At 47.7% G+C, this 26,182-nt stretch overlaps 1 protein-coding gene across 2 annotated transcripts in view; it reads right to left on the bottom strand.

Annotated features, from left to right (window-relative positions):
* The window catches only part of LOC144771551 (uncharacterized), a 152,807-nt gene that overhangs the window by 12,157 nt on the left and 114,468 nt on the right, over nucleotides 1-26,182 (bottom strand). Inside the window, exon 2 of one of the 2 annotated variants that reach the window (XM_078655951.1) lies at nucleotides 20,848-20,907. The gene's annotated coding sequence lies outside the window, so the exon portion shown is untranslated. Of the gene's footprint in view, nucleotides 1-14,904; nucleotides 14,955-20,847; nucleotides 20,908-26,182 lie in introns of those variants that run through there. The other variant, XM_078655952.1, reaches the window with a different exon arrangement.

Below are 26,182 nucleotides of genomic sequence, written 5' to 3'. Positions count from 1 at the left end.
GAGAAGGCAGGTTTGCAATTTAGATGAATACCCCATGAAATGAATAGGTTACAGAGGCAGGTACACTTCGGGTTTGGAAAAGCACAGCACTCTAATGGTGGTACCATTATAAGATTTTATTAAAGATTCCCAATTCGGACACTATTCATTGGATGGGGAAGTGTTGGGAGCCTTTACAAGATCACATATACACAATAAGTCACACAATTACATAAAATTGTTACAATTTGATGTGCAAGCTACTGAGTTATGGCTGGTTATCCCATCTGAGAGATAATTTGTAAAATGTGTGACATCCAGGCAAACATGGACTGTGGGAAAGGGCCGTTAAGACAAGTCATGTGCCATCACTAGAAGGGGTAACTAATTCAAATTCCTTTTTAAAAAAAAATATATTTCTATAAATTTTCCTAACACAAACACAACTCCCATATTCATGTCACATATTCAGCGGGGGCACATTTCTTGTTACAGTTTATAGTTGTTCATCTCCATCGTTTAAGCTAGCATTCAAGCTATTGTCACCCTCACACTAGTCACTTTAGCTTCCCACTTCAGGTAGCAACCCTACTGAACCTGCTGTCCACATCATCATGCTACTTTATTCCATCCAAGATTGGTGCCCCCTTATTTACTTGCATTCCCTCCCATACCCTCCCTGACCCCTTCCACTGGTGTGCTCTGATTGCTCTAGATCAAGGATCAGAAATTGGTACCACTGTGCAAAGTTGTGTGGCTCCCTCATTTCGTCAGTGCTGCGCCCCAGTTTAAGCCATTCCTAACCCCACCTCCATGCCCTCGATGTCAACCGGCTCTTCGTTACAATCCATGTAGTCAGGGGATCTCCTGCGGTGCGGGTAAAGAAACAGTGTCAGATTCTGGCATCGTCAGCAACCCAACCAGGGCCTCCATTGCTCTCGCAGTTTCCATCGCTTTTTCATTATTCGCTCTCCTCGCCTGCTGGAACCGAACCACACTCTCGCTAGCTGCCCAAGTAGCGAGCTTCACCCTCCACCGCTCTATGCTAGGACCCCGCTTAGATTTCCACTGCCTTGTTAATTCCCTTTTTGCTAATAGCAGCCCCAGGTCAAAGAACTTACTCGTGGCCCTTGTTCGCGCTGTATGGGGAAACCAGTGCAATATACATGCTCCCATGTCCGATTCTACCTGCCTGTCCGTCACTCCGCACAACACCTCAACCACCTCCTCCCAATACTTTCCAAGCTGTGGGCAACTCCACATCATCTGGCAAACGTCTGCCGCATCCGACTGGCAACGGGCAGTATCCACATTAAAATATTTATTTATCTGCTCTGGGGTTAAATATGCCCTGTGTAAAATTGATTCCATGCTCTTTCCACTATCTTTGCCCAAGTTGTTTCCGGGATATCTTTGCCCAAGTCTGCTTCCCACTTCCCTCGTAACTGTCTCAGTGGTTGTAGTCCCTCCACCATCATTCGCCCATATAAGCACGTTACTGCTTTTACCGTCCCCGCTGCCATTACGACATACTGACATGTCAAATATGTCTGTGGTTCACACAACCCCTCTCCCCAGTGTCTTTGGATCGCCGACACTAGAGCTGCATGCAGTAAGTAATCGCCCCTGGGCAAACCATACCTGTCTTGCAATGCCTGGAAAGGCAAAAGGGCTCCCTCCCCCATACAGGTCCCCAACCATTTGCAGTCCCAGTTCCTCCCACTCTGCCAGTATGGACCAGTCTCCTCCATGCGGGAGGGCCGTACACATGCCCAGAGGTATCTCCAGGGCATACGGGCGTGGGACCCCTCTGCGTCTGCTTCTGTTCCAGCATGCCCTCAGCACTTTCTCCTCATGTGTTAGCAATCCCACCCTCATCTGCTGGCCAAGAACTACATAGGACAGTACATGATGTGGGAACCATCGATCTGCTGGGCCATCCGGGCCCCGAAACTCCAGAGCTACCGCTTGCGTAAGCCACTGCAGTTGCGCTGCTAGAAAATACAATTCAAAGTCTGGGACCGCCCATCCATCCTCAGCTCAGGGCCTCATCATCGTGGTCAATGCTACCCGCCGCCTACCACTCCCCCATAGAAATCTCCGCACCGTGGACTGAAGCATCCTGAACACAAAGCCCGGTATCCAGATCGGTAGCGTCCTGAAATATTATAACAATCTAGGTAATGCTACCTTCTTCGGGAGTGCCACTCGTCCTGCCACTGAGAACGGCAGCGTCCCCCAATTGCCCTCTAATAGTTCTGCCCGCCCATGGTAAATGTTAGTACCTAAATAGGGCAGGCAGCAGGGTTCCCATTGTATTCCATCCAAGCTAGTGGGACTCTCCCTCACCGGTTTTACCGGGAACAGGCAAGTCTTCGCCCAGTTCTCGTAACCCAGAAACCACACCAAACTTCCGTAACAACGCCGTCGCTCCAGCTAAGATCGCACCCAGGGCAGCCAGAAACATTAACAGGTCATTGGCATAAAGCGATATATACTGCTTGTACCCGCAGAGCTCCAGCCCGACATAATTCTTCCCCGATCTGGCCCGCACCGCCAATGGTTCAATCGCCAGTGCGAACAGCAGTGGAGAGAGCGAACAACCCTGTCGCATCCCTCGCCCCACGAAGCAGGGTGCTGACACCATCGTTCCTATCCGCACCCGAGCCGTCGCTGAATTGTATAGTATTTGAGTCCATCCCACGAATGCCTCCCCCAGGCCCATCTTGCGCATGACCTGGAAAATAAACAGCCATTCCAGGCTATCAAAAGCCTTCGAGGTCTACCGACAAAATCAGTGCAGTTGACGGCAAGCCCTGGCTGTCCCCCAGTATCCGAAGCAACCGCCGCACATTAATTGACTTATTTCCCTTCGGGATAAAACCCGACTGATCCCCGTGGACCAATTGCGACATATACGGCAGGAGCCGAGACGCTAGGATCCTGCTCAGAATTTTGTAATCAGTCATCAACATAGAGAGTGGTCGATATGCCCTCATATCTGAGGGTTCCCCTCCTGGTTTCAGAAGGGGGATAATAATAGCCTCCCTAGTGGTCACAGGTAGCGCCCTATCTTACGTGCCTCCTGATATACCACTTGTAAGCGCGGGGCTAAACAATACACATACTTTGAATAACAATCTATTGAATAACATTCTATGGGAAGACCATCCACCCCAGGTGTCTTATTGCGGGCCATATGCTTTATTGCACTCCTAATCTCACCCACCGTAATATCACTTCCCATCAATTCCTCCTGCTCTTTTCCAAAGCGCGGGAGGACCACGTCTTCCAGAAACTCCCCTATGCCATCAGCATCCTGAGTCAATTGGCTACTGTAGAGCCCTGTATAATACTCTTAAAACAAGCTATTTATCCCCGATTGTGTGCTCACCATTTTCCCTGTGGGAGCGGTCAGTCCCATGTCGGTACACCACTGGGAGTCAGGTTAGCCAGCCATGCCAGCAGGGCGCTCGATTTGTCCCCCTCTGCGTGCATCCTTGCCCTGTAAGTCTAATAGTCTAAGGAGCCCAGCCTTTCCATCTGTTCCGCCATTGCCTCCCTAGCCTCCATGACCTTGTTCTGTACTCCTGGGTCCCCAGGTCGGGCTCTCTCCGCTTCCCGCAGTCGGCTCTCTGCTCTCTCCAAGTCTGTCAATATCGTTTTTCTTACCCCCGTCATTTTGCTAATACAGATACCCCGGGCTACCACCTTAAATGCGTCCCATTCAAGTGCCGCCGATGATGCAGTCCCTTCATTCTCCTCAAAATATTGGCCAATCCCCGTCCCCAGCTCTTCGCAGAAGACCGGGTCTTCCAGCGCCTCCGGGCGTAGCCGCCAGGTTGGGATCGCCGCCCTCTCTGGATTCCATTGCATCCTCACTAACAACGGGATGTGGTCCGATATCATTCTGGCCAAGTATTCACTATCTATCACCTTGGTCCGAACGTCAGGGGTACACAACACTGCGTCTAACCTCACGTGCAAGTCATGGACGCCTGAGTATTAAGAATAATCCTGCTCCTCCGGATTATGCGCCGACATGTGTCCACCAGCCCCCAATTAGTCTGCCACACGCTTCTCGCCTTGGATATTCTATGGACTGGGGCGCCAGAAAGCGGGGGTGGGGCCTGTCCTTCTCCACATCTGCTATGGAAATAAAGTCTTCTCCCATTATCATTGCAGTAGTCAAGAATGGCGCCAACCTCGCCGATAAGCTTTCAAAAAAGGCGAGTTGGTCCACATTGGGGGCATATACACTACACAGCGCCACATCCACTCCATTTAGCTGCCCCAGCACCACTACAAACCATCCCTCCGGGTCCACCAAGTGTTGCCTCAGCTGGAAAGGGACACCCGCTCGGACCCATACCAAGGCACCCCTGGCAAAAGTCGTGTAAAATAATTGCCCCCTCCATCTCCGTTTCAGGGCTAACTCCTAGCATCGATTAATATGTGTTTCCTGAAGAAACGCTATATGCACTTCCCGCTGCACCATGTAAGCATGCACCTTGTGACGCCGCTGCATCGTATGAAGCCCCCGTACATTCCAAGTAATACATTTCAAAGCATGTAACGTCCCCATTTGGCGAGTATTGCTTTCGTACCTCACACCCCTCACATAGGAGCACACCGGTGACATTAACTCCCCCCATCCCCTTCCCATTCCCTCCCCAATTACCTCCCCCCAGAACAGGTGTTACAACATTAGAACCGATCCAAACTTATGCACAAACTGCTCCCTCAAGAAACCCTAAGGAGCAAAACCCACACAAACTTATGGGGGGGTGTGCCCCAAGCTTCAGAGAGTCAACCTCATATCCCACCACCCCGCGCTCGACCCCCTTGGTTCCTAACTAGCCCCCCTTGGGGCTATATGTTAGCGGGATTTCCCTCACTCTTACATCCCAGTCATCGCTTACCCCCCTACCCGCAGTAAGCAATCAGCAATCATTCAAGCCCACATCCTGCCCCCCCACCAGAGCCAACTCCAGCCCATTTCACATCCCAAGTTCCAGGTAGTAGCCATATCACCCATCTACGATCTCATCTGCTGGCCCAGTTGTCACATGAGGTAGTTGCAGGCTTCCCGTGTCCGACTCTTCATTTTCCGCCTCTCGAGATCCTTCTTCCGACTCTTTCCCCTCCGGAGACGCCACCCCCTCTTCTCGGGAGATGGCAATGACTGCCTACAAGCTGGCTGCACGTTCCTTTTCTGTCTGTGTCTCCGTCTTCCGGGCTGCTGGCTGGCATCGCCGATTGCACCCCGCCCTGCTTCCCCAGCACCCACTTTGTACAACTCTAACCAGTCCCAGGCCTACTCAGGACTGTCATGAAAAGAAGTCTTGTCGTCTACAGTTACCTTCAAGCAAGCCGGGTACATCAGGGAGTATTGAATGCCCTCGTCTCGGAGTGCTCTCTTGACAGCGACAAACTACATCCTGCGGTGCTGGACCTCAAGTGTATAGTCCGGGAACAATGTTACCTTACTATTGCCCACAGTATACGGACCGGCGGTCCTGGCCTTATTCAGCAGAGGATCCCTGTCCTTATAATGAAGCAGCCTGGCTACCACTGGTCGAGGCGGCCTCCCCGGGGCCAGTGGCCTGGCTGGCACTCTGTGGGCTCTCTCCAAGGTAAAGAAGGATGATAGCCCCTCCGGAGCGACCGTCCCCTTCAGCCAATCCTCCAAGTAATCCACCAGGCTGGCCCCTTCCTCCCCCTCAGGCAGCCTCACCACTCGGATGTTGTTCCTTCGATTCCTCCCTTCCGCATCCTCTGTTCTCCGCTCCAGAGTCTGCAGCCTGTGTTGAAAAATCAGTCATCTGTGCTGCCATCGTCTTTTGAGCCGGTTCCAAGACTTCCAGTGCGACCTCCGTTTGTTTCACCCTGTCGTTCAATTTGGCGTGATCCGCTCGGAGCAATCCAAGACCCTGGGTCACATGCGCAATATCCTGCGCAATATCGAGTTGTAGGGCCTCCCTGGTGTCTGTGATGGCTTTTAGTATTTGGTCTACTTGTTGTTGGAGCATCCCCTCTGTGCGATGCTGCAACCCCTTCCGCACCTCTGTGACAGTTGTGTCTTCTTCCTGCTCCGGAGCTCCTGCTTGATTCCCTCATGGCTTGCCCATTGTGGCACAGTTCGTGGGCTCGGTTTATGAGACCACCTCTCCTCCAATTAGTGCCTCCCCGCAGCTGCCTCTTGCTGTACACGCCCAAGCCTCAGTCAGTCGTACCTTCTCCAACATTCCACTCCTTTCCCACTCAGTGGGCCGCTCGCTCCATCTGAGCCGCCCTCCAAGCCCTCCTGGGCACCGCAATTCCACTGCCCCAGCACTCTTGGTGAACCTTGCTCTCGTTGGGCATCCAAGCCCTGCGCGCCGAGCAGTCCCAGTTCGGGCCTGTCCGCACCTCTAGCCTCCAGTTTCAGGGCCCAGTTCCTGCTATCCGTGGCGTTCTTGTCGAGCCATCCAGCAGCCCCGCCTCCTCAGGGACTGAAAACAATAGGCCTCGCCGCCACGCCAGCTCCCGACGTCGCCAGTACTCTAACACAGCCACTGATCAGCGCAGCCAATGTAATCTGGTCTCATACCACATCTGCTAGCCTTGCTCCCTTCAAGCTTCACAGTGTTGCCCACCTCTCGCTGGCTTCACCTCTCATTGGGTCCACACATCCCGGCCACCTCCATCTCACACTCCCTACTCACAGCTGTATCCCCTCAGCTGTTGGGGGTTCCCCCTCCTCCAGGCCTCTTGTTGCGCTCGTGCTAGCTGTTGGCTCCCCAAGGGGGCACCCAATGCTCCCGGCTGGCTCCACACTCCCACCGGTCACCTCCAGCAGTGCAGCAACACCCCACTATGGCAGTGTCCACCTCAAAAAAATCCTGTGCCCTGCAAGGAGTCTTCAAATGCCAGCAGTTCTCTCCTGCCTGTGCCTGTGGTTGCTGCCCCCCTGCTGCCACCTTTTTGCTGCTCCCCTGTTATAGCTCACATAGTACAGTTGTCCCTTGAGGTACCATTTAACAGTATACTATAGCTGTCCTCGTAGGCCCAGTACTCCCTGGGATCACTCAGCTGCTTAGTCACTTCAGGGCCACAGAACCCCCCGCCCCCCACATAACAAACATCCCGCAAATAACACACAGACACAAGTGTTAAGATTGGGAAAATTGGCTGCAGATTTATTGTTACATACAACATTATGTAATCACGTTGGGTTATCTTACGGGCAATCCAAGGGCAGGCCGCATTCTCGCCACCTGCCCGCCTGATGAGCCAATCAGCACAGTGGCGAACCACCCAGCTGCTGATCATTATGGTAATACACTACTCACGCCCCTTGCGGGGCGTATCTAGGCAAACCCCCGGTTGCACAGGCCCACAACCGCCCGAAGGACTACTGGGGTGCCGACTCTGATTCCTAGACCTCCCATGAGGTTCTAGGTTAGGCTCTGGCACCCCTATGTGCCCGCTGAAGTACTGTGTTGCACCTCTCTGTTTCCGGATTGCCCTGTAACTCCACCTGCAACGAAAAAAGGAACACATTAACTCCCTCAGGAGCCCCCCCAACTGACACTCAGGGTAGAGGTAGGGAGGGAAAGAGTGTCCCGACGTGTCCGACGCAACGTCCGGAGCGACAAAGAGGCCGCAAAATGGCCAGAGGGTGAGATATATCCTCTCCCAGCCAGTGCCCCGGACGTGCGTCACAGGACCGCCCACCTCCACCGGGCCAGCCTGCCCATAGGAGGGGTGGCCAACATACCCGCGGGGGGGGGGCAGCCCTCCGTGACTAAGGGCCCGCCCTCCTGATGGCCACCGGGTGGCCTCGGGCAGGCGCATAGTCACTTCAGGGCCACAGAACCCCCCCGCCCCCCACATAACAAACATCCCGCAAATAACACACAGACACAAGTGTTAAGATTGGGAAAATTGGCTGCAGGTTTATTGTTACATACAACATTATGTAATCACGTTGGGTTATCTTACGGGCAATCCAAGGGCAGGCCGCATTCTCGCCACCTGCCCGCCTGATGAGCCAATCAGCACAGTGGCGAACCACCCAGCTGCTGATCATTATGGTAATACACTACTCACGCCCCTTGCGGGGCGTATCTAGGCAAACCCCCGGTTGCACAGGCCCACAACTGCCCGAAGGACTACTGGGGTGCCGACTCGGATTCCTAGACCTCCCATGAGGTTCTAGGTTAGGCTCTGGCACCCCTATGTGCCCGCTGAAGTACTGTGTTGCACCTCTCTGTTTCCGGATTGCCCTGTAACTCCGCCACAGCCCGTGCGATGGTCCCCGCCGCCGCACGGGCCCCCCACCAACGCTACTACCTTTACCTGCAACCTTTGCTCAGCGAGCCTCTTTTAAATCGAGGAGGAATAGGTCAACGCCCACCGGCGCGAGATGAACCCCATCCGCCTCAAAGTAGCCTTAGACTTTGTCCTGAATCGTTTCATGTTTGAAGAAACCCAGCCCCTCCGTTGGGAAAATTTCTTCAAGGCGCTGTGCTATACTTCCTAGACCTTACAATTGCTTGGCACAACTTCGCGCCCCACCAGAGACCTGATCCTGACATGACAACATGCCTGAAGAAACCCAGGCCCTTCTGCCACCAATCTGCAGATACCCTGGGTCTTACTCCTTTACAACATAGTGTAACCATCCCCGGGTCGTGTGATGAGGGGGCCTCTCCTGCTGATATCGCGCCCTGATCTAACTATAGGCGAACCAGCGCATACCACTAAAAACCCCACCACACACCTTCACACAAAGCATCAGCAGACTACACCCAGTAATGTATAACTTCGGCCGAAGCGCAGTTCTCCAATTCAACTGTAACAGTGCTTGTGAATGCATATGCAACTATACTCACGCAAAGTACAGAGGGGTTTTTCAGTGTGCTAACGAGATTTGGTATAACTTGCGAGGTGGACTTACAATTTATATACAGGATGGCAACGGTAAACAGCTGGTATCACATGCCCCCAAGCCTGGAGGAAGCTCAACCATGCTACCTCATGACTAGCTTGTCTATAAAGTTGACTTACGACTCCCGCCAAGGGGTTTCTGAACCAAGGTGCTCACAATATTGGCAATATCAACCTCAGGCCATCTCCTCACCTGAGGAGGAGCACAAGGAAACCAACGGATACTCAGAATCAACACAAGGCTGTTTGGACGCAAGCCAGGGGAGCCAAACCATGCTAACCCTGAGCGAGAAACCGTGAGTCCAATTCCTGCTATGAACCCATTGTGCAAGCCACCACCCAAATAGTGAAACGAACAACAGGGGGCTGGAATACCAGATAGACATTCTGAGTCTTCATCCAGCTGTTACTTTAATTCCTGAGCAATTCTATATTGAGAGACTTCTGGGGGGCCCACTTCTATCAGTAATATTGGCAGTCCAGGCACAGGCAGTGGTTGCAGTTGCTCCACTAGTACGTGAACTGAGTGAACACTGCAGGCTGTAGACCCTACATACTGCTGGGAGGCAGCAGGAGCTCCCGAGCTGAGGCTCAGCGGGCAGGCTGCCTTCCAGACTCCAGAGCCTTGCAGAACAGGCAGACGACCGCAGAATTAAGGGCGAGCAAATTTGACTATTGTCATGTGACCTTACTCAAAGGATAAGATAAACAGTGCAGGTCCCGGGAATGTACATAAGCAAGACTATCTCTACCACTTGGTAAGGCCCCAGGATTGATATGTGCATGGATATATAAGTCCTAATAGCTTAGGGCTAGACCTGGGAATTGCTACTATTCTAATTTGGCACTTCCAAAGTGGACTTCCATACATTAAAACCATTCTAAGACAGTGCAGTCAGATAAATCCAAGTGAGGGCCCCACCCAAAGAGCGCCACAGAAGTCTGTCCTATGTATAATATAAAGGGCCAATATTAATCCCCACACACCCAAAAGAGTCACAATACGCGGCTCGGGGCTCTCCATAGCACACAACGTGTAATCTATGGGGTGCCTGCTCTTCTGTAATAAAACAGACGCACAAGCCGCCAACTTGCATAAGAAGTGACAGAAAATTAGCACCTTTGGCACACTGAAACACACAGATGTGGTCTATGTACATTCTGTTCTGAGATTCGCGGCACTATCTTGTTAAGAGATATGTTAGATGGAGTCCAGAAACGCTCCCAATGGCCTTACAAATGTGCACGAGCAGGTGTCCATTCACATACCTGCAAAACCGCAAACCTGATGAAATAGCACTTCCGTAACATGGCCTGGGGTGCAGCATTATCTATAGCTGCGATTGTCTTGCTTTCTTTGTGCAGAAATCGCAAGGTTTGGGTGCGGGCTGCAGAGAGTCTCCCGGCGAAAGTGTCCCGACGTGTCCGACGCAACGTCTGGAGCGACAAAGAGGCCGCAAAATGGCCAGAGGGTGAGATATATCCTCTCCCAGCCAGTGCCCCGGACGTGCGTCACAGGACCGCCCACCTCCACCGGGCCAGCCTGCCCATAGGAGGGGTGGCCAACATACCCGCTGGGGGGGGGGGGGGGGCGGGGGCAGCCCTCCGTGACGAAGGGCCCGCCCTCCTGATGGCCACCGGGTGGCCTCGGGCAGGCGCATTCCTGGCGGGGGCGGACAGCTCCAGGGCTCCAGATCTCATCCAACGTTGCCGCCACGCCGCTGCCCACTCCTGCACTTGCAGTCAAACCCTGGCGTCCTCCTCACCTCCGCCTGGCTATTTCCAGGCAGTCCTGCTGCACAGTTGCATCCACTCCTCCCGTGGCCGGCGCGGTCTGCCCGTGCTGCAGTATGCCCCCGGAGAGTCTGCTTTCAAGTCTATGGTCCCACGATTGCTCCCTCGCCCTCCTCAGGCATCCTAGCAGTGTGTTCACGCTGCCGGGGCACTTTCAGCAACTACAGTGCCCCAGTTGCAGATAGCCACGGTCCACTCTTATGAATGTCCGCTGCACTGTCCGCAGATGCTCGCCTGATATTTAAGTTGTTTATTGATTGGTCTGATAAAAGCTTTAAGGTTAATACCTCATTATCTCCTAAACAGACTATTCTGTTTTTAGCTTCTTTGAAACATCTTTTTGATGTCAGAGCCTTGGATGTCACTTCAGTATACACCTTCAGGCGTTTCAATGCTTCTAAATGAACTAAGACAAATCTAACGCCTTCCATTTTCCTCATTTTTCCTGTCAACCAAAACTGTGTACATTCGCTTGAAGGCTTATATACAGAAAACATCAGATCTGAGAATGTCCACTTCAACACAGCCTCTTATTTTCTTTAGAAAACCCCATAAACCAGAGTCCTCTTCCTCATTAGCTCACTGGGTCACGAGTTGAAGTGCTTTCAGAGCTCATTCCATGAGAGGAGCTATGGCTGCTAAAGCATATTGCGCTTGAGCTGGTTTAGACCGCTTTCTCTGATCAGTAACCAGATCTAAAAAGTTTCAACTTTCATGACATTTTACTGTAAACCTATTCCTCACATAGCCACAACAGAATTAGCTATGCTTTAGAAATGAGCACAATTGAAGTCTCTGGTCTTGTAGCAAAATGAGATTTTCATAGCTTTAGAAAAGTCTTGATTTTATTTAAGATACAGGAGTATTATCCCACCACGGTTTGTATTTTTTAATGCCTTCTCTTTCTAGTTTTATTGCCGTCTGGAACTACTCCCTCAACTTGATGTGGGGCTCTGCCTAATAACTTAGATCTATCCTGGTGTTGTAGGGAAAGATGTTCCTCTTCAGAAGATCAACTTGCTCACAACTCGACTCATACCATCAGAGAACTACATGGACGGCCTGTTATTTTGGATCTCGCTAGAGACCGCTTTACTTCATTGATGAGTTTTTGTTTTGTTTACAATCAAGTCAGGCATACATATGCCAACCTCTTTGAAAAGGTTGTGCATCAGTGTGCATTGGATACCTTGCCATGCCAGCTTCAGTGTTGCAAATGCTGAGGGCCGACATTCAATTATATTCCAGGAGCACGTGTATAGTGCATGGCTACCCATAGGCATCCCAGCACTATTAGTATCAATGCCACACAGAAGAAATTACAGAGATATTTTGGGAGAGCCAAATCTTTAATAATTTATGCAAGGAGAATTCCCCATCCACAGAGCGTAGTGAAACGGGGAGGCTATTCCAAAGTTTAGTAGCCTTAAAGGAGAAGGATCTACCTCCACATCTTGCTTTCCGGACGATTGGGATTGTAGCCAAATGAGCATTTGAGAAGCACAGGAATCAACTCAGTCGATAAGGGAAGAGCAGAGACAGATCAATGGAGCTTTATCAAGAAGGGCTCTACAGGCGATGCAGAGATTTTAATTTTATTCTCTGCTCCTGGGAGCCAATGGAGGAGATGGAGAGTTTGACGCACCAATTGATTTCTAGGTAGGTCATATAGAATTCATGCTGTGGAGTTCTGAACCACCTGCAATTTTTTTACAGTGGCTTTAGGATCTCCCAAATAGAGTGAATTGCTGAAGTCCAGGCGACTGAGGATGAGAATAGAGGATGCATATACTGCTCTTCTAAAGTTCCTAAAGCCAGTTGGTGAAATAGAAATATAGAATAACTGTAGTAACTCACTGTTCCAGAGTACCTGTTTGCTGCTGAGAAGTGCTAGTACTCATTATTTTAAGGTGAAAGTATGGAGTACCTGGCAAGAACTGCTCAGTTAAAACTCGACACACAGCAATGCATACAGCTATTATATTAAGAGAAGATACTGCTTTGGAATGCACCTCACTCCTGATTTGCAGGGCGTCAAGGGTTTATGCAGTGCTGAGCTGTTAAAGTGCATATATCCAGATCTTCAGTTATGAAAAATGTTTCCTCAGTTTTTTCTCTGTGTGGCAGTGTAAGGTTTCTGTGCACTGCAGCCAAGGCTATGTGCGCCAAGAACCCACCTGCACATGTGGGTGCAGCAACAAATATCAGTGCAAATATCACTCCAAATTTCTGCTTATAAAATTGAAAAAGGTACATTTCCACACATACAGCGCCACGAGAAGGCATGTTTGCAGTTTAGATAAATACCCCATGAAATGAATAGGTTACAGAGGCAGGAACACTTCGGGTTTGGAAAAGCATAGGACTCTAATGGTGGTACCATTATAAGATTTTATCAAAGATTCTCAATTCGGACACTATTCATTGGATGGGGAAGTGTTGGGAGCCTTTACAAGATCACATATATACAATAAGTCACACAATTACATAAAATTGTTACAATTTGATGTGCAAGCTACTGAGTAATGGCTGGTTATCCCGTCTGAGAGATAATTTGTAAAATGTGTGACATCCAGGCAAACATGGACTGTGGGAAAGGGCCGTTAAGACAAGTCATGTGCCATCACTAGAAGGGGTAACTAATTCAATTAATTTATTTTTTTTAAATATATTTCTATACATTTTCCTAACAAACACAACTCCCATATTCATGTCACATTCAGCGGGGGCACATTTCTAGTTACAGTTTATAGTTGTTCATCTCCATCGTTTAAGCTAGCATTCAAGCTATTGTCACCCTCGCACTAGTCACTTTAGCTTCCCACCTTCAGGTAGCAACCCTACTGAACCTGCTGTCCACATCATCATGCTACTTTATTCCATCCAAGATTGGTGCCCCCTTATTTACTTGAATTCCCTCCCATACCCTCCCTGACCCCTTCCACTGGTGTGCTCTGATTTCTCTAGATCAAGGATCAGCAATTGTTACCACTGTGCAAAGTTGTGTGGCTCCCTCATTTCGTCAGTGCTGCGCCCCAGTTTAAGCCATTCCTAACCCCACTTCCATGCCCTCGATGTCAACCGGCTCTTCGTTACAATCCATGTAGTCAGGAGATCTCCTGCGGTGCGGGTAAAGAAACAGTGTCAGATTCTGGCATCGTCAGCAACCCAACCAGGGCCTCCATTGCTCTCGCAGTTTCCATCGCTTTTTCATTATTCGCTCTCCTAGCCTGCTGGAACCGAACCACTCTCGCTAGCTGCCCAAGTAGCGAGCTTCGCCCTCCACCGCTCTATGCTAGGACCACGCTTAGATTTCCACTGCCTCGTTAATTCCCTTTCAGCTAATAGCAGCCCCAGGTCAAAGAACTTACTCGTGGCCCTTGTTCGCGCCGTATGGGGAAACCAGTGCAATATACATGCTCCCATGTCCGGTTCTACCTGCCTGTCCGTCACTCCGAACACCTCAACCCCCTCCTCCCAATACTTTCCAAGCTGTGGGCAACTCCACATCATGTGGCAAACGTCTGCCGCATCCGACTGGCAACGGGCAGTATCCACATTAAAATATTTATTTATCTGCTCTGGGGTTAAATATGCCCTGTGTAAAATGGATTCCATGCTCTTTCCACTATCTTTGCCCAAGTTGTTTCCGGGATATCTTTGCCCAAGTCTGCTTCCCACTTCCCTCGTAACGGTCTCAGTGGTTGCAGTCCCTCCTCCATCATTCGCCTATATAAGTGTCATGATCCCCTCATCCTAGGCTGAAGCCTTCTGATTAGGTTCTGAGAAAACCCACCCCTTTCCCGTGCACCAGCACTCAGTATGTTTAAAAGTGTATGTATTTGGGTTAGGTGTGCTTAGTGATGAGCTTGCAGTAATTCATTTCGATTGTGCTTTGGTTCGTTTTTTGCTTGTGAAGGAAATGCCATGATGGGGCCAGAAAGGGAGACGTGAATAACGAGTTGGTTTGGGGGGGAAGATTCCTGAAGGCGTACTTTTTGCAAGGCATCTTGTGAGTGATCTGCACGTTTAAACCGCTTGAGAGCATCTCTCTTGCAGCGGCTTAAAACGTGACGTGCGCACATTATCTCCTGGGTGCGGTCGGCTATTTAAACCGCCCCCAGGCTTCCAGAAGTTGCTTTGCCTTCCTGCCAGCTAGGAGAGAGGTCGCGTTTGGATTAATCTCGGCGATCTTACCTGCAAGAAGAAATCCAGCTCCAGAAGGCTTGACTTGGGACCAATTATCTTCACGAGGAACCTGCAGAAACAAAAGAAAGAACAGAGTTAAGTACTTTATAATTTTGACAATTCAGGCGCCCAACGCAAGAAAGTTAAATTCCGATTTTGGGACATTCTTTTCTTAATTAGAAGGAAAAACGCTTTGCATCTTGAGAAAGCTTAAAAGAAAGCAAGTTTTCAGGACATTTCAAGAGAAAAGACAAGAACTGACTGCTAGAAATAATCTGTTGTATTTTTGTGAGAAAATTCATTACAAGAAAGTATTGTAATTACAATGTTATTTTTTTAGTTTTATAAAACTGTCAATAGTCTCGGGGGTTTCATAAAAAGGGTGTTCGCTAGGGAAGAGCCTTGTTTTTCCATTCTTGCATTTACTACAGGTTCTCTGGGATCACATGAGTCTTCTTAGAAAACAATAAAGAGCGTCATATGAAAACATTTGCAAGTAAGTTCAGGCGCCAAGGGGGAAATAAATAACTCATGAGAAGTAATTTTAAAGGTATTTTTCTTGTTTTATAGATAAGTACAGAGGACATATATCCCAATTAATCCCAGAACATCTGACCCGAACATCTGGAGAGTTCCCGACATCACAAGACAAAGAAATACTGGACTAGGATAGAGCAGCTCTGATCGCAGGTAGGAGTCATTCTAGTGATAATCTGCGCAAACTTTAAGGAGGAGAAAACACTAGTTTTAAGAAATAAATAGGTTTTTAGGTACTGGTAAACTAAATCATCCTCACTTGTTGTTTCGCAGGTCGACAGCAAGCCAAAAACCTCGCATCTACGTCCAGTACCGGCCCTCCTCCCAAATTTCTAGTTTTAACCTTAGCTGTGAATTTGAGTCAGCCAAGTTTATAGTTAGTTTCTTGGGAAGTTGGTCACTTGCGTCTCTGCGAAATCTACTACATCATCCACAAGATAAGGTAAGGGACGACGTAGTGAGAACTTGACAGAAGGCAAAGCCCCCGAGTATTATTTCGCCCAGACGCAATGGACCAGGTTACCTTACAAGATATTGCAGCAGTTTTAAACGACTTAAGAGATGAAAATGCAGCTATTCGTAGGGACATGTCAGCGCTACAAACAGCAGTCCAACAAAAGCCAGTTGTGAAACCTGCAACCTTTCAAGGTCCATCTTCTGATTCAGGGGCTCAATCTCAAATCCAAGTAATAACTCCAATACCAACCCCCTTAGCTCAGCCTGAAAGGTTTTATGGCGATGTAAATAAGTTTTCCATTTTTATGCAACAGTGTCATTTACACTTCTTAGCTAAAAGGTGCGCTTTTCCTGATGATTCTTCTAAGGTGGCTTTTATGCCATCTTATTTTGGAGGAGATGCAGCTCTCTGGTCAGTACCCCTGGTAGAAAAAGATGACCCCATTTTATATAATTTAAAAAATTTTGAACGTGCTTTAAAGAAAATTTTCGCTAAACATGTTTTTGTTCAATCTGCTGATAACGAGTTGCTAAACTTAAAACAGGGATCTTCCGATTTATTGCATTATATTTCTCAGTTTAATCGACTGGTTTTAGCAGCAAAATGGCCATACGAAAAAAGAGTATCTATTTTCTATAGAGAATTGAAAGATGATTTAAAAGATATGGTGACGCAAATTTTGGAACCTCCAGAAGATATCAATGATTTCATTGATTTAGTTGTAAAATTAAACCATCGCCTTGGAGAAAGAAAAGGCGAAAGAGCGAAAGGGGACCACAGATTTCTCTTTGTGAAGGAAAGAAGTTCAACATCTCGAGACATACCTCCTAAGCTTGATCCTGTAGAACCTATGCAAATAGGTTCTATTCTGGGACCTTTGTCCAAAGACGAAAAGGATAGGAGGCGCAAACTGAATCAATGTCTTTATTGTGGTAAGACAGGTCATTTTGTTAGGGACTGTCCTGCTCGACCCAACAGGCCAAAAACTAAGTCCTCAGATGTAGCTTTAATTCAAGAGCAATCGGAAAACTAGAATACTCGGTGAAGGATGAGGTCGGTTCATCGAGTGCAATTTCTAGTTTGGCCTCTACTGTTCCACCTATTGGATGTAAGCATTTCTGTATTATTGTGGAATTAAAGAGTTTACTTCCTTCATCTCAAGCTAAAAAGGTTGAAGCAGTTATAGATTCGGGAGCTACTGGCAATTTCATAGATGCTGGTTTCTTTTCACGATTAGGTTTTAAGGCAATTCAAAAAGATCATCCTGAAATAGTAAGGGCAGTAGATGGTAAGGAACTGACTTCAGGTCCTATCAATAGACACACTGAATTATTGAAAATGGACTGTTCACCCATTCACACTGAAGAAATACATTTTGACATTATAGATGCCCCTCAGTTCAAACTAATTTTGGGAAAACCTTGGCTAATTCAACACAATCCTATCATAGATTGGGTATCAAAGACTGTAACATTTAATTCCAATCATTGCTCAACTCAATGTTTCCTCTTGGAAAAGTCTAATGATGTAATCCAGGGATTTGATTTTTGTGCAGACTCTACCAGCATTTTGGCTTTAGAAGGTGTTCCACCCATTTACTCAGATCTATTTGACGTTTTTGACAAAAAAAAAGCTAACACTCTACCACCACACAGAGATTTGGACTGTCGAATTGATTTAATTCCTGGAGCAACTCTTCCCTGTAGCAGAATATACGCCCTTACTGAGAAAGAGAATGTTCATCTTAGAGAATACTTAGACGAGTATCTTGCAAATGGTTTCATTAGGCATTCAAGATCACCTGTTTCATCTTCTCTTTTTTTTATTCCGAAAAAAGGAGGTGAATTGCGCTCGTGCATAGACTATAGAGCCTTAAATAATGTAACCATAAAAAAATCGATATCCTTTGCCGTTGATTCCTACCTTATTAGATCAGGTCAAAAACGCAACCATTTATACTAAATTGGATCTTCGAGGAGCTTATCATCTAGTGAGAGTCCGAAGTGGCGATGAGTGGAAAACCGCATTCCGCACAAAATTCGGCCTCTTTGAATATCAAGTCATGCCATGCCATTCGGACTCTGCAATGCTCCAGCTGCATTCCAATTTTTTATAAATGAGGTCTTGCACGAATTCATTGATGTTTGCTGTTTAGTTTATATCGATGATATTTTGATTTTCTCCAACTCCGAGGAAGAACATGTACAGCAAGTTCGTGCCATTCTAAAAAAACTGCTGGAAAATTCACTTTTTGTAAAATTGGAAAACAGCTTATTCCATGTTACTAAAGTAGAATTCCTTGGTTATGTCATCAGCCCTAAGGGAATTGAAATGGATCCTAAAAAGATAAGTGCTGTGGATTCTTGGCCTAGTCCCACTACTGTAAAACAGGTTCAGAGCTTTTTGGGTTTTGCTAATTTTTATCGTCGTTTTATTCAAAACTTTTCCCAAACTATCACTCCCATCACGAGATTGCTTCGCAAAGGAGAAAAGTTCATCTGGTCAAACCAGGCAGAAACAGCATTTCTGAGTCTAAAGAAAAAATTCACTTCAGCTCCTATTTTGAGTCATCCGGATCCCTCTCAGCCTTTTATTGTGGAAGCAGATGCTTCTCAATTTGCTCTTGGAGGCATTTTATCTCAAAGAAATAAAGACACTGGCCAAATGCATCCTATAGCTTTTTATTACAGGAAACTATCTGAAGCTGAATTGAATTATGCTATCGCAGACAAGGAATTTTTGGCAATTAAGGCAGTTTTTGAAGAATGGCGTCACTACTTGCTAGGTGCTCGACATCCTGTAACAATTTATACTGATCACAGAAACCTGCAAGCTTTAAAATCTGTAAAAGCGCTATCTGCTATACAGTTAAGATGGTCAATGTTTAACGATTACGACTTTGTTATTACTTCCAGACCATTACTTCCAGACCAGGAAAAGAAAATTTAAAAGCTGATGCTTTATCCAGAATGGGCTATGATATTCCAGAACCCTCTGTAGAGAGAGCGCCCCTTTTACCTCCCTCTCGATTTCAAGCCAGTTTGTCCTCTTGTGATATAATTGCTGAAATCAAGAAGGAAATTGACGAGAGGTCTAGACCTTTAGAAAAAAGAATTTCCTTTTTTACAGGAAAAAGAGAATCTGATTTTTATGCATGATTTAATTTTCGTACCAACAGATTCTATTAGAAAGGATATTCTTCATTGCCATCATGACACTTCTATTTCAGCCCATCCCAGTGTTGTGAAGACTTATGAGTTGGTTAAGAGAACCTTTTGGTGACCTGCAATGTTTAAAGATGTACAGCTTTTTGTAGAAACCTGTAGTGTTTGCATTCAAAATAAACCAACCCATCAGGCACCAAGTGGTTTACTAACTCCACTTCCAGTTCCACCTCATCCATGGCATACCATCTCTTTAGATTTGATTGAAGAACTTCCAGAAACCAAGAAAGGGTACTCTACAATCCTAACTATAGTCGACCAGTTTTCTCGTATGGCACATTTCATTCCTCTTAAGAAATTACCAACTGCTATGGAATTAGCTCATCTTTTGATGAGTAATATTGTTCGTCTGCATGGAATTCCTTCAGTGGTTATTTCAGACAGGGGGTCGCAGTTCATTTCTCGTGTCTGGCAAAATTTGAGTTCTCTACTGAACATGGAAATTCGATTATCATCTAGTTATCACCCTCAAACTGATGGTTTACCAGAACGTACCAATCAGACAATTGAACAGTTTATTCGTTGTATGTTAACTACTGAAGAGGGGGATTGGTCTGAGTTGTTGAGTCAATTGGAATTTGCTTACAACAATGTGAATCATACTTCCTTAGGTATGTCTCCTTTCTTTTGTAATTTTGGTTTTCATCCTAAAAGTTTTCCTAGTGATGTTAAAAAGGTTTGTTCTGTACCAGCAGTTTCCGATTATGTTTCCAAATTATCTTCCATCCAAGAACAAGCCACTTTCAATTTAGCACAAGCCAAAGAAGATCAAAAAAAAATCTGCAGACAAGCATAGAACCAAACAACCTGATTATGTTCCTGGAGACAAGGTATGGTTGAGTACAAGAAAATTAAGATTAAAGGGGTATCGTAAATTCAACCCAAGATTTATTGGACCTTTTCCTATCGAAAAGATTATTAACCCAGTCTGTGTCAAATTGACCCTTCCTCAAAAATATCAAATTCATCCTGTATTTCATGTGTCACTAGTCAAACCTTTTCATCCTCAGACTCGTTTCGTTCAACCTCCTTCATCTGTATTTATAGATGGAAATCAAGAATACGAGGTAAAGACTATCTTGAATTCAAAGAGAGTACGCGGGAAACTTTTCTATCTAGTGGATTGGAAGGGTTTTGGTCCCGAAGAAAGATCTTGGGAACCTTTAGGACATTTAAAGAATGCTCCCATACTGGTAAGATCCTTTCATGAAAGATATCCGAAGAAACCGAAACCCATTTCACCGGTTTTAGGGGGGATCTTGAGGAGGGAGTACGGTCATGATCCCCTCATCCTAGGCTGAAGCCTTCCGATTAGGTTCTGAGAAAACCCACCCCTTTCCCGTGCACCAGCACTCAGTATGTTTAAAAGTGTATGTATTTGGGTTAGGTGTGCTTACAGTGATGAGCTTGCAGTAATTCATTTCAATTGTGCTTTGGTTCGTTTTTTGCTTGTGAAGGAAATGCCATGATGGGGCCAGAAAGGGAGACGTGAATAACGAGTTGGTTTGGGGGGAAGATTCCTGAAGGCATACTTTTTGCAAGGCATCTTGTGAGTGATCTGCACGTTTAAACCGCTTGAGAGCATCTCTCTCGCAGCGGCTTAAAACGTGACGTGCGCACGTTATCTCCTGGGTGCGGTCGGCTATTTAAACCGCACCCAGGCTTCCAGAAGTTGCTTTGCCTTCCTGCCAGCTAGGAGAGAGGTCGCGTTTTGATTAATCTCGGCGTTCTTACCTGCAAGAAGAAATCCAGCTCCAGAGGCTTGACTTGGGACCAATTATCTTCACGAGGAACCTGCAGAAACAAAAGAAAGAACAGAGTTAAGTACTTTATAATTTTGACAATTCAGGCGCCCAACGCAAGAAAGTTAAATTCCGATTTTGGGACATTCTTTTCTTAATTAGAAGGAAAAACGCTTTGCATCTTGAGAAAGCTTAAAAGAAAGCAAGTTTTCAGGACATTTCAAGAGAAGAGACAAGAACTGACTGCTAGAAATAATCTGTTGTATTTTTGTGAGAAAATTCATTACAAGAAAGTATTGTAATTACAATGTTATTTTTTTTAGTTTTATAAAACTGTCAATAGTCTCGGGGTTTCATAAAAAGGGTGTTCGCTAGGGAAGAGCCTTGTTTTTCCATGCTTGCATTTACTACAGGTTCTCTGGTATCACATGAGTCTTCTTAGAAAACAATATAGAGCGTCATACTGATTGAGAACTTAGTAGCGCTGGCGCTTGGTAGCAAGCAGGACTGCTACAAGCGTTCTCCCCTTGTATTCCTGCTAGCCATTATTTTAGCTTGATTGAAAAAGCAAATTTTACTGTGTACCGATTTTAAAATTGTACCTGTGTAATTTACCTATCTGTTGTGCTCGCTCACTCCCCGGTCCACCGCAGCTACCAGTGCTGTTTGTTGTGGAGGGAGGCAAGCGGCACAACTTCCTGGTTGCTCCATCGGAGGCGGCCATCTTTGGTGGGTTGACGCGCTAGTCTCCCACTCCGCCCTGATCACAAAAGGGCCGGTAGGAAGCGCGCTCGAGAACTGATTGAGAACTTAGTAGCGCTGGCGCTTGGTAGCAAGCAGGACTGCTACAAGCGTTCTCCCCTTGTATTCCTGCTAGCCATTATTTTAGCTTGATTGAAAAAGCAAATTTTACTGTGTACCGATTTTAAAATTGTACCTGTGTAATTTACCTATCTGTTGTGCTCGCTCACTCCCCGGTCCACCGCAGCTACCAGTGCTGTTTGTTGTGGAGGGAGGCAAGCGGCACAACTTCCTGGTTGCTCCATCGGAGGCGGCCATCTTTGGTGGGTTGACGCGCTAGTCTCCCACTCCGCCCTGATCACAAAAGGGCCGGTAGGAAGCGCGCTCGAGAACTGATTGAGAACTTAGTAGCGCTGGCGCTTGGTAGCAAGCAGGACTGCTACAAGCGTTCTCCCCTTGTATTCCTGCTAGCCATTATTTTAGCTTGATTGAAAAAGCAAATTTTACTGTGTACCGATTTTAAAATTGTACCTGTGTAATTTACCTATCTGTTGTGCGCGCTCACTCCCCGGTCCACCGCAGCTACCAGTGCTGTTTGTTGTGGAGGGAGGCAAGCGGCACAACTTCCTGGTTGCTCCATCGGAGGCGGCCATCTTTGGTGGGTTGACGTGCTAGTCTCACACTCCGCCTAACCTACTTAGCCCCCAATTACTCGCGCAGCGGTGACGCGCAGCGGTAGCGCCGTAGACGCGCCAGAGAGAAGCCAGTCTGCGCCAGTCCGCGTCCAGACGCTCCAGCGGACCGGTGGGTAGTCTGGTTTGCTATGGCTCTCCCCACACTCTCTTATGATGTCTCATCACTGCTCGCCCTACGCCCTCCTTTACGTCCTCATTGCGCCCATCTGTTTCACCCGTCTGATATCAATTATCCCTGTACGATTTGCAGCTGGAAGCCCTCTACTCCTAATATAGGTACTCTACGCCGTCCCTCCGCTCTGGAATGGAGATTGTATCTCCTAAACTGCAGGTCCGTCTGTAAACATCACACGGAGCTACATCTAATGATTGAAGAACTCAACCCCCACGCACTTTTCCTAACGGAAACATGGCTTCATTCAGATAACGATCCAGCGATTGGGTGGGCTATTCCCCAAGGCTTTACTCTGAAAAGGCTCGATCGTCAGACCGGGAGGGGTGGGGGACTGGCTATTGTCTACCGAGACAATTACAAATGCCGCATTACCCCAACCACCTCACCTGCCTGCGAAAGTGTCCTCTTCTCATTAGAATTCTCACCCACTATCACTTTTTCAGGTTTATTAGCCTATCGCCCTCCTGGCGCCTTAAAAAACTCCATTGCCCAAATAACGGATCTTACTGCTAGCGTTGTGCTGTCCTCACCCAACTTTACTCTATTGGGGGACTTTAATCTGCATTTGGATGACCCTCACAACACAGCAGCCAACACGCTCCGATCTAGCCTTTCTGCTCTCGATCTCCATCAAAAAGGGTTTCATATAACCCACAACAGAGGCCATCTCTTGGACCATATCTATAGTAATAGCGACGATCTTACAGTGCTAACCCCCATCCCGTTACCCTGGACCGACCACTTTTTAGTTCCCTTTATCTGGCACACATATTCTTCCATTCCCACCTGTCACCCTGCCAAACAGCGAGGTAGGAAGTGGTCTTCGCTCCCCCTCCCTGAATGGGAAACTGCCCTGGCTATAGATCCCCCGAGGAAGGCACCAAATGTTAACACTGCAGCCAGCAATTTCGATGGCTGGATCTCCTCTACACTGGACATGGTCCTCCCCGTGCGAGCCACCACTGTCACAAAAAGACCCAAACCTGCTCCTTGGTTTACATCTAACCTCAAATCTAAGAAACTGCTCTGTCGCAAGTACGAAAGAGCCTGGAGACAAGATTACTCCCAAGACAGGAAGGCCAGTTATAGAGCGGCCATTAGGCTCTATAAACAGGAGCAAAAAAACTGCACAAGCCTCCTACTACGGCAGTAAAATCGAGGCCGCCGTTAATGCCCCAAGGGAAATTTTTAAAATCGTCAAAACCCTTATCTCACCCCCAACGGAATGCCCCTCCGTGGAGGGCGCTCAGGACCGCTGCAACAATCTGGCTGACTTCTTCTCCCAAAAGATCCAGACTATATACTGTTCTTTTGGAGAAGTTGACAGCACTCTGGACCCCTCTCCTTCTCCTTCCCTGCCTACTGTCACGCCTTGTCAACTAAACGCCATTCCTCTCCTGGACACGCCAGCACTGGATAAACTTATCCCTCAAATCACCTCTGGCTCACCCAATGACTCGGCATCCCCCCAGACCCTTCTTAAGGTAATGGACACAATTCGCCCGGTTGTACTGGACGTCCTCAACACCTCTATCACCACAAAATCCGTACCTCCGTCATGGAAGTGCGCAATGGTGAGGGCTCTGTTGAAGAAGCCCAATTTGGACCAGAGCATCCTGGCGAACTATCGCCCTATATCCTTGCTCCCTTGGCTGAGTAAACTACTTGAGAGGCACGTAAATAACACCTTGACGAGCCATTTGGAATCAAATGGTCTCCTGCGTGCCTCCCAAACAGGGTTTTGTCCTCGACATGGAACTGAAACCGCTCTTTTAGCGGTAACGGAGGAAGCTAGAACCGTGTTGGACCAGGGTGGAAAGGTCGCCATTATCCTACTCGACCTAAGCGCTGCGTTCGACACAGTCAACCATGTCACGCTTTTACAACGTCTGGCGGACTTGGGTGTGTCGGACGCAGCACTGGAATGGCTAACATCCTTCCTGGCTGACCGTTTCTTTCAGGTCTTCGAGGGCGAGGTGGCATCTCCTAAACATCCTCTCAGATGTGGGGTTCCTCAGGGCTCCTCCCTGAGCCCTACTCTGTTTAATGTCTACATGGAGCCCCTAGACAGGATAGTCCATCCCTTCGGTGTGCGTATTGTCACCTACGCAGACGATACCCAACTGGTGGTCTCTTTAGACCACCAGGAGGGATCGTCTAGCACCCTAGGCTCCTGTCTGGAGGCGGTCTCCAGATGGATGCAATCCTCATGTCTAAAACTTAACGGGGAGAAGACAGATGTCATCCTGTTGGGCAACCCCTCCCCCTCGGGCTTTGCATCCTCCTGGCCTCCATGCTTAGGCCCACCCCCCACGCCCAAACCCCAAATAAAAAGCTTGGGGATTTGGTTTGACACCGACCTGAACTTCTCGGTTCAAGCTACGAAGACTTCGGCTACCTGTTTTGGGCTGATGAGGATGCTTCGGAGGGTGCTCCCTCTGCTCCCATTCCAGGCAAGGAGGATCCTGGTCCAGGCCCTTATACTATCTCGCCTGGACTATGGGAATGTCCTCTACATGGGAGCTCCTGCCTATACCATCCAGAGGCTCCAAGTCACCCAGAACAGTGCAGCCCGTCTACTTTATAACCTTCCCCGTCGGCAGTCAGCGAGGAACGCTTTAAGGGAACTTCACTGGCTCCCTATAGCCGGAAGAATACAATTTAAGGCCATGTGTATTTTACACAAGGCCTTCCATCGTACTGGCCCTGCAATTCTTCAGTCACTGGTCACCCCCTATGCCCCACCTCGTTCCCTCCGTTCCAGCTCCGCCCAGCTGGCCACTCCCATCAGAGTCAAAAAGGCTCGTTTGGGTGGCCGCTCCTTCTCACACACTGCGGCAAAACTCTGGAACACTCTTCCTCTGCTTCTGCGAGAAACTGTAAACCATCTCTCTTTTAGGAAAACTCTAAAAACTCACTTGTATGCTACACTCTGTTGACCTGCCTTGTGCCCTCGCTAATCTAGTTCCTGTCATAAGCGCTACGAGGCCTCCGGGTAGTTAGCGCTATACAAGTGCTGTTTCATTCATTCATTCATATGAAAACATTTGCAAGTAAGTTCAGGCGCCAAGGGGGAAATAAAGAACTCGTGAGAAGTAATTTTAAAGGTATTTTTTCTTGTTTTATAGATAAGTACAGAGGACATATATCCCAATTAATCCCAGAACATCTGACCCGAACATCTGGAGACTTCCCGACATCACAAGACAAAGAAATACTGGACTAGGATAGAGCAGCTCTGATCGCAGGTAGGGGTCATTCTAGTGATAATCTGCGCAAACTTTAAGGAGGAGAAAACACTAGTTTAAAGAAATAAATAGGTTTTTAGGTACTGGTAAACTAAGTCATCCTCACTTGTTGTTTCGCAGGTCGACAGCAAGCCAAAAACCTCGCATCTACGTCCAGTACCGGCCCTCCTCCCAAATTTCTAGTTTTAACCTTAGCTGTGAATTTGAGTCAGCCAAGTTTATAGTTAGTTTCTTGGGAAGTTGGTCACTTGCGTCTCTGCAAAATCTACTACGTCATCCACAAGATAAGGTAAGGGACGACGTAGTGAGAACTTGACAATAAGCACGTTACTGCTTTTACCGTCCCCGCTGCCATTACAACATACTGACATGTCAAATAGGTCTGTGGTTCTGACAATCCCTCTCCCCAGTGTCTTTGGATCGCTGACACTAGAGCTGCATGCAGTAAGTAATCGCCCCTGGGCAAAC

The sequence above is a fragment of the Lissotriton helveticus genome, chromosome 8 (genome assembly GCF_964261635.1).
Source record: "Lissotriton helveticus chromosome 8, aLisHel1.1, whole genome shotgun sequence".
Lineage (NCBI taxonomy): Eukaryota > Metazoa > Chordata > Amphibia > Caudata > Salamandridae > Lissotriton > Lissotriton helveticus.
This window is presented reverse-complemented; position numbering and strand designations above follow the sequence as displayed.